Below are 9,336 nucleotides of genomic sequence, written 5' to 3'. Positions count from 1 at the left end.
GCTTTAGATGTTGGCTGCCATTTGTCCCATTCTCCCGGGGAGGCCAGTCCATGACTGATAGTGCTCTGGTTGTCAGGGTCCTGGGTCCCCTGACCCAGCATGTTTAATTCTTTATGATTTTTGTAGTATTGTGCTTGTGAGTTGTATCGTTTCTAGTTTCGATCCGTTGCCCTTCGTGTTTCTCTGTGTCCCCTCTGTTCTGTGTAGTCTGTCTGCATGTTGAGTTTCCCTCTGTGTCTTTCGGTTCTTAGAGTCCTCTGTCTTATGGTTTATGTCTCTGTGTTTCTTAGTTGCTGTCTCCACTGTGCCAAGTTCACGTCTCTGTGTCATACTTCCTGTTTTACTTTGAAGGTCCGTGTCTTATGTAAATGTGTCCTGCTTTGCTCCCTTGTCTCGTCAGTCCTGATTTCTCCCAGCTGTGCTCTCCTTCTGTGTCTCATTCCCCTCATTACTTCCCAGTGTATTTAAACCCTGTGTTTCTCTGAGTCAGTGTCGCGTCGTCCCTCATGCTGTGTGGATCTCCTGGTGTCTCCCTGTAAGTTTAGTGTGTTATTCCCCAGTTTAGTTTACTTTGTATGCTTTCCCAGCCTGTGAATAAAGCTGTGGTTTTGAGTTCATCCCTTGTGTCTACGAGCCTGCATTTTGGGTCCAATTCCTGCCTGCCACATAGCGTTTCATGACACTGCTGAGTATTTTTTTGTATCCAGGTGTGCTTTTATTGCACTGGCAGTGTATTTTGAATCATTGTGTCATGGTCCTGGGTCCTTGATCCAGGATTTTGAGTTTTGGTTCTGGACTTATTTTTGCATAGTTTAAGAGAATGATGTTGGGTTCCCGAAGTATGCCATGTTCCAGTTTCTGAACATGTCACCTTCCAGTACCTCTAAGCTGTTAATTATAATTCTTGATTTCTGTTCTGTTCATGTCTGTTTCTCCCCTGCACCAGTGTCTAGCTCGTGTGTCTCATCCTGGGTGTCAGTGTTTGTTACTTCCTGTTTTATTTTAATAGTCATGTTCATTTTGGCTTTCTTTATCTGGATTTGTGTGAGCTGTGTTCCCACCTGTGGTCTGTTCCCTAGATACAAGGGCAAACCCTTGTATCTATATAATATCTACATCTCCATCTGTCGCAATCTCCCTCATGTTATGTGAGTCTCTGACTTTCTGTTTAGCCGTGAGTTCATTTTCTTCCTTTTTTTTGTAGCTTCACCTTTTCCAGCAAATAAAGCTGTGATTTAGGGTTAAGCTTCTGTCCGCATACCCAATCCTTGGCCATCAATATGCTGAAAAAGTGAAGTTGTTGCAAATTAGGAAAGTTTAAGATGGTATTGCATGGTTGATCAAGATCTGACGGTACTTTTCTGCATTCATAATTCCATCAATTTTATAAGATCCCCAACACCACTGGCTGACATCCAGCCTCAAACCGCGATAGAGGCTTTATTGTATTTTACTGCTTGTTCTCAGATGCTCACTTTTACTGAAAATAGAAAGTATGGAGAATAATTGCTAAAGACCACATAAATACATTAAAAAAAAGGGTCTGGCTCTGAAAAGAAAATGTAAAGGAGGTAGCTCAGGCTTTAGCATACCAATGCTCAGTGTTGTAGAGGAGGCAATTTCAGCTTGCAAGGGAACTGCTAAATATTTCATAACCAGCACAATTTTCTCAAGAAGATATCACTAATGATGAACAAGTTAAATGAAAGATTTCTAACAGGCAAAGAAACAACAGAAACAAAGTATTGTATATACTACAAATGCTATATACACTGTTTTCCACCCAAAAAGTTTAGAACACACTATTGGAATGTTTTTACGGCCATTTTAGGTACAAAGATGTGTAAAAACAGTGAATTGTGGGAGGCCACGTATTCTGAGAAAAAAAGAAGTTATTAAATAATTTAGAATAAGAATCAGAAAGGGTTTTACTGCCAAATGTTGAGCAGGTTTACAACATTAGGAAAGTGCTGCGGTACTTAGTGCAAAACATACGGTAAGACAAACACTTAAATAAACATAAAAATAAAACTTAAAAGTGCTAAATTAAAAACTCTGAACTCCAAGAGGGGCATCCCGGAGGAGCTCAGTATAGCGCTGCTACTCCTCCACATCGAAAGGAGGCAGTTGAGGTAGTTAGGGCATCTAATAAGGATGCCTCCTGGGTGAGGTGTCCCGGGCATGTCCCACAACCCAGGGCAGACACAGGACATGCTGGAGAGATATCTCTCAGCTGGCCTGGGAACACCTGTCATAAGCTTTGTGCAGGCAACCAGGAAAGGACCCAAATGGAGACTCCAGGACGTGAAACGTAAACTCAAAAACAGCTTTATTGCTGAACAAGGAAAACTAACTAAACTGAATATATAAAATAAACAGGGCAGCTTGGCAGATTGAACACACAGTGTGGAATGAGGGAGATCGCGACAACGAGCAAGGAAAGACTGAGAACTAAAATACAGAGACAGGAACACGAGAGGATGGGGAAGAGGTGGAAGCACAGCTGGGACTAATCAAGACATAATGAGACGAGGGAAAGCAAAACTAGATACACTGACGAGGGACAAAAACTAACAAAATAAAACAGGAAACACACAACTGAACTCAAGACCTGTAAACATAACACAGAGACACGGACAAGGGGAGACAGGAGAACCCTAGACAAGGGGCGTGAAACACAGGGAAGGCATAAAGGCAAAACCAGAGAACTAGAGCACTCCAAAATATAACCAGAATAAACCGAAGAAAAGAATATTAATAACCAAAAACATAAACACTCAGTCACAGTCTGAGGACCACGAGGTGGCCAGGGAGAGGGAGGTCTGGGCTTCTCTGCTTTGGCTGCTGCCCCTGGGACACGGCCTTAGATAAGTGGACGAAAATGGATGGATGGATGGAAATTATCAAAAGAAAATCAGTTCACACAAATCTGTTTGGTTTGTTTCTGAATATTCCTGTGTGTCCAAAATCTGCTCTAGCCATCTGAAGTTTTTTTGACATGAGTCAAACATAGTATGATAATGGTTTGTGCAATTAAAGAGATATAAACTAATACTTCATCAGTATTCCATCAGTGTCACTGAAGTAGATAGATGTGATGGTATTCAACTGGAAATAACAGGGTTAAAAATATCTGTAGCTGCCTGCCAATTATTGAAAAACCTTTCCAAGAATGCTTTGAATCCTCGGTTGATGGAGCATGTTTTGCCCTTCAAACTGGTCTTTCAAATGCTATGAAATACAGAGTGCCAGTCATAAAAAAAGAAATCACTGAATTGATTTTTGCCCATGTAAATGTTAGAGGTTAACCTGACAAATGCTGCGCCGAATATTTGCAAGTGTGCTATGTATTTGAAGGCCTTTATCCACACTTTATTTTTTCCATTCTAGGTTGACAAAATATACAGTATATGTGCTAGCTGAGATGGGAATCTGAGTGAAAGACCAAGAGGCTACGAAGAGCATCTATCCTCTGCTTTGCAAATGTCAAGGTATCAGGGATAGGTTTCCAGTTATAAAGGCCATTACATATTCACTGTCACTTTCTGGCAGCTGTCCTGAATAGCAGCTTTTTAAAGTAAATGCTCATGTGCTGCTTATAGATGCGCTCTGGATGACTAACTTAAAATGTCCACTATTCTTTCCCAGACATGTCCTGTGGACAGAGACTGATATATCAGATCAATGTATATGGATGCGTAGGCTGCAGGGAGACACAAATATGAAAGTATTGAATTCCAGATATCTGTGTGACAGTTCAATCTTTTCTCTTTTTTCCCCCTTTGTTTAAATTTACTGTGACATATTGGTCTAGTCAGTGTTATTGTCACAGGCACTGAGCTGATTACTGTATATAGAGTACGATACTGATGTTTGAATATCTGATTTAATATCATTGAAGCTTATTTTCGAATTTGTAAAAGTTGGATGTAGCTCACAGTTTGTGGGATTTTTCCTCTTTTTGATTTAATGATAAATCAATAAAATTCTTCTTCTTTCGCAACCTGCGGCTCGCACGCCACATGTGGCTGGCTCTTTTGCAACTACAGAGCCACATGCGACTTGCAAACCACGGGTTAGGATTAGGGTTAACCATATACCATACATATGGTATATATATTAATTTATCCTCTCCCAATTACATTGGTCATCTTCCCGCCTGTCCCCTGTCACTGGAGTGTACTACTCTTTTTCTCTAATTGTTTGGTAGGAAGAGTTAAATTGGCTCTCCTGATGCTGAAGGTTGCCGAAGCTTCTGCTATATCTTAAAGTATACGGTGACTTGAGAGGACTATTGTTGTGAACTGGACACTCTTTACTGCAGATTCTCTGACACCTTGTTGTCATAATTTGATGGACTTGGTCAGCAACAATAATACAGTAAGCTGTGGCATTTAAACCATATTCACTTGGTAGTAAGATGCCAAAAGTGTGCCAAGAAAATATCCCCCACACCATTATACTAGGCTGAGCTGTTGATACCAGGCAGGCTGGATCCATGCTTTCATGCTGTTTATGCCAAATTCTGACCTTGCCATCTGAAATCTTATTAGACCAGGTAACATTTTCACAATCATCTGTTTTACAATTTTGACGAGACCATGTGAACTGTAGACTCAGTTGCCTGTTTTTAGATGATGGGTGTGGCGCCCTGTGTGGTCTTCTGCTGCTGGAGCCCATCTGCTTTAAGGTTTGATATGCTCTGCATTCAGAGGTGCTCTTCTGCATACCTTTGTTGCAGTGAAAGATTATTTGAATTACTGTTGTGCAGGAAAATCTAAGTAGATCACCAGTTTGTGAAATACTCAGATGAGCCCAACTGGCACAACAACCATGTCATGACACGTATCATGTCAGCTGTGCAGGGTTCAGAGTGAAACTGAAGAAGCGAAGAAGTGCATTGCTTTACTTACTGTGTTAACACTGTGACCGATGTATAACTCCCAAATATGTTCAGAGAGGAATAAAATAAAATGCATGCCCAATAGGTAGGAGCCCTAGCATGAGTCTAGTGAGTGTTATATGGCAAATTATTATCCAAGTCTTTTGTGTGCAAATAAGGCAAACCTGACAGTAGGCACCTTTGAAATAGTTGCGTTTTGCTTTCTAAATAATAAATACCTGTAGAGAAATGTATTAAGACAGGAGAGTGAGAGAACTTTGAAAATAAAGTTAAAGCTAATAATGAATTCTGAATAAAGTGTACCTCTGAGAGACAACATGATGCAGAGGCAGCATCTCTGAAGAAGAGGTTTCCAACTGAAGTCAGCAGCACAAACAAGAAAGAGCTGTGATTTTTAAAGGGATGATGCAAAGGCAGTTAAAAAGTCTTTTGAGGCAAGTGTTGTATTTGGATGTAAACCACATCATAGTGCGCTACACACAAACCGTTGCTGCAGCTAGTAAAAAAGTAAACAACTCCACCAACTGTCTAAACTAGAGAGGTCTGCACATTTCATAAAATGTGTATGCCATTTAAAACTGTTCTCTTTCTTCAGTTTCATTCCAAAAATGAAAAAAACAAACAAAACTCTGTAGTCCAGCGGGAATTTTGTTGTTTTCCCTGCTATATTTGATCTCCTTGAATGTTTTGGAAAAGCATTTTTGTACAGCTGCCATTGTCATAGTTTAAATCACAGTTTCTGTTTCTGCCTCAAGGCTGTTGCATGGCTTCGGGTCAGACGGGATCTGCAGAAATGATGGGTTGCTGCTGCTGGAGTCTGGTTGGGTGTTGGCGCAGTCTCTAAAATGTCATGTGGTGCCAAAGGACAAGATATGAGGTTAAGTGGTCACCCAAGAGGTCTAACCACAGGAGGACAGTGCTTTAGAGGTTCAAGTCTCAAGATTGCATTATGTGACAGTGTCCTCTCATGAAGAGAACTTGAGAAGAATCGGAGACATAAAAGTATATGGGTCTAGGTATACAGACCACCTTAAAATCAGTATACAAAATGCATATACATACATTTTATTTTAATTAGGGGTGCCAACTGCAAAAATGACTTGTGAATTAAGCAATATATATCCCAGCATGTTATATTCTATTTATTTTCCATCTTAGTTCAATTTCACCTTATTTCTAACTCATTTTGGTTCCAATAATTGTGCATACATAGTGTGACATATGCATCTATTATACATGCTTCTAGATGAGGCAAGGCTCGTGTACAGTAATGAAGTGGTGCCCTTTTTTAAACTGTATTACTGTCTCTGAAAATGAGAATGTACCTGCTGATATAAGGTAAAGATTAAAGGTAAGGCAGCTGTTATGTTTGCTAAAAGAGAGACAGTACAGTATCTGCATGTGTGTGCATGTGTCTGCAGTGCATCGCGCAAGCGTAAGTGAGAGTGTTTATGAGCGTGGGGCTGTAACTGAGGAACAGACAGTGATTGCAGCAGGGCTCAGGGGGATACTGAGATGGAGAAGGGCTTACAGCATTCCCATTTAATGCCTATCTGACAGGACCTTCATTTAGCCGGAGTGTTTTGCTCCCCTGTGGGTGCCATGTGTAAGGTCAACACAGTCCCTTTTTACATGAGTTGCCCTCTGTGTGCCTCTCTTTCCTGCCTCGAGTGGCTGGCAGACACACACAGCGAGCATTACGAATGACTGTTTCTGAAAAAGAACCTGAATAAACAAATACTAAAATATCTAGTTTTACTAAAATTCATCATGCCTGTTAAAAGATATTAGAAGTGGGAAAAAAAATGTATGTTTGGAACCATTACAATACTAAGCCATGAACCATAGTCCAACATTTTTTTATTTGAAAATCACGCTCATGTACGTGACCTTGGGGTTCTTACATGTTTGAGACATGTGTGCGTATCAATTTTACGCTTTGCAGGCAATTCAATAACAGGCATCACCTTGACAGTCAGGTCCCATACGCCTAGTCTCGCTCTCCTTCATGCTCTGCATGTAATGCGGTGGTTCAATTTTGCACTATTACGACAGAGATTTTCAGAACAGAAGGAGACTTTCAGTTAGGAAGGATACATGATGTTTTGTGTCAGGGTAACATTTTGAATTTAGGCAATTAAAGTATTAGGTAGCTATATGTTTATCATATTATTTTCTTTCCAGGAAAGTAGTGATCTGTCTGCTTCATGTAGTTGTCATTGTTAGCACGGGGAGTCAATGCAAGCTCTATTAAATTACTGTTAATGATAACTGATTTCTCACTGCTAGAATTTCACACTAAAAACATTTGGCATGATAAAAATGTGAAGAATGGTCACACACGGGATTTTTTTTTTTCGCTAACCTTAGTGATGAAGATCTTTCACAAAACAGGGTTTTAAAACTGTCTTCACTGCATTTTTTTCTGTCACTTTTCTTTGGACAGATAATTAGTTTTAAATATTTGCAAGGGGTAATGAAAAAGGAAGAGCTGCTGCCTCTGTTAGATAAAGCGCAGCACACTCAATCCCTCAAGAAAGAAGTAACTCCTCAAGTCACATCAAGCATGAAATCATGTACTTGTTACTATGTTAATTGTTTTTTGAATAACTGCTTTATTAAAATTATGTGAAGGGGTTTTTCTTTGTCGGTTTTTTTGTTTTTGTTTTAGTGGTACTGCTGTTTTTAAAGAAATGTAGTAATGAGTGCACTCACAGCAGCACCTTCAGCTGATATCTTAAAGCTTTCATCATTAACTGAGTAGAACTTTTGGGTATCTTATTTGCGAAGGTGTCGCTGCTGCAGATGAATATTTGATTTGGTGCAGATTTTAAACTAGATGCCCTTCCTCATGCAAATCTCCTATTTATCTGGGCTTGGGAGAGGCATGAGGAATACACCACTTGTGAGGCCATGTGTCCCCTCCCATTCTCAAACAGGGGATCTATATTAATCGCTACACCACGGTCATTTTTTACCATTAAAAGAGTAATTAGTCAAATATTTCAATATCAACCAACACTGACCTGTGAAGTTGGTTTCTAAAAAACATTTGTCTGGACAGCACAAAGCAAAGATGAAAACCAGCACAACAAGACGTTAAAGTAATCGCCATGGTGATTCTGCTTCACAAACAGAGGCTAAAGCCTGACTGCTCATCAGTTTGTTACATGTTGAAGTTCAGGGTCTGGTTTCTGGGCTGGGGTCAGCATTCACTAAGCTTTACCATCGCTCTGGGTTGTTGGCTAGCTTAGCATTAGCATGCTGTCTGTGCAAGTGCTTGAAAAGAGCCGAAGTTGTGTTTGCAGCATAATCCAGTTGTTTCTGTCCTGGATGCAGTTTGCACTTTGCCATCACCCTTTCATCCTTTTGTGCAATAACAATAAAAGCAGTGTCCACCTCCATGCTGTAGACTGTGAAACTATTTGCCTCCTGCTGCACACAAACTGAAATTTATTGAGCTACTGTGAACCGGTTCTCTTGATTCCCATCCCTATGCAGCAATATGTCTTTGCAACAGTGCCTGCTGTAATACCATTTAGAATAACTAGGGTGCCAAAAGTTATCCATTGAAGGTTTAATAAGTGCAGAAATAATATACACTGATTTCAAGTGTTTCCTTGGTTCTCGTATCCAAGTTAACTCCCAAAACTTGGATTGGTCAGCTCATCTTTTTGGTGATAATTCAAGAAAAACATACTTCTTATTAACACTTATAACTCACTGACATAAGTCTTAAAAATGATTGATAAGATGTAAATTTTTATGTCTTGTCAGTGGTTTAATGAGCAGTACTCCATCACGTCTCTTGTGGAAAGCATTTAAGGCACTTCTTCAACTATAGTAATCAACATAACCATGAAGCATTTCACTGGTGTGAACTGTTTCATTTTAGGAAGTGGAAAAGGTGTGAATTCGCTGGACGCTCTGACACATGTTGTTTTAATAATAACTTGATATCTTTCAGTCCTCCCGGATCAGTATTTCACTCACCTTAATCTGACACACTGAAAAAAAAAGGGGCTGTCACATTTCAAAGCTGAAGCTTTCAATAGTGTCGTATGAATCCCTGTGTAACCACAGCTCCTCTCATTATAACCCCCTTTAAACATTTCAGCCTTTGAAGTGAACTTTCAAAATCCCATCTGCTCAGTTATTTTAAGTGAAAAGGCAGCCACAACACAGACTGACTGTAAACTGTAATATCGTTCAGAAATTGCAAAAGATTGCACTATCCCACTTCAGCTGCACTTGAGACTTTGAGCTGACGAGGTACTTGAAGTTTCCCTGGCCTGGCAGAGAGAAAGCAAGAGACAAAGACAGAGTTTAAGTTCTGTGCAAAGTCCTTGTGACTGTGAAATGTGTCCTGCCCTTCTCTGCCATTTGCTTTTATGGCTTAAAAGGTGGTGCAAATTACTACTGAAAGTCTATAG

General features: G+C 40.0%; 1 long non-coding RNA gene across 1 annotated transcript; it reads left to right on the top strand.

Moving 5' to 3' along the window:
- Positions 1 to 499: 499 nt before the first annotated feature.
- Positions 500 to 7,534, top strand: LOC109201952 (uncharacterized). Its single transcript, XR_002061901.2, has 3 exons — positions 500 to 535; positions 3,391 to 3,491; positions 5,659 to 7,534. It is a non-coding gene; the product is annotated as an uncharacterized LOC109201952 (long non-coding RNA).
- Positions 7,535 to 9,336: the final 1,802 nt, after the last annotated feature.

Source organism: Oreochromis niloticus, linkage group LG4 (genome assembly GCF_001858045.2).
Source record: "Oreochromis niloticus isolate F11D_XX linkage group LG4, O_niloticus_UMD_NMBU, whole genome shotgun sequence".
Classification (NCBI taxonomy): domain Eukaryota; kingdom Metazoa; phylum Chordata; class Actinopteri; order Cichliformes; family Cichlidae; genus Oreochromis; species Oreochromis niloticus.
This window is presented reverse-complemented; position numbering and strand designations above follow the sequence as displayed.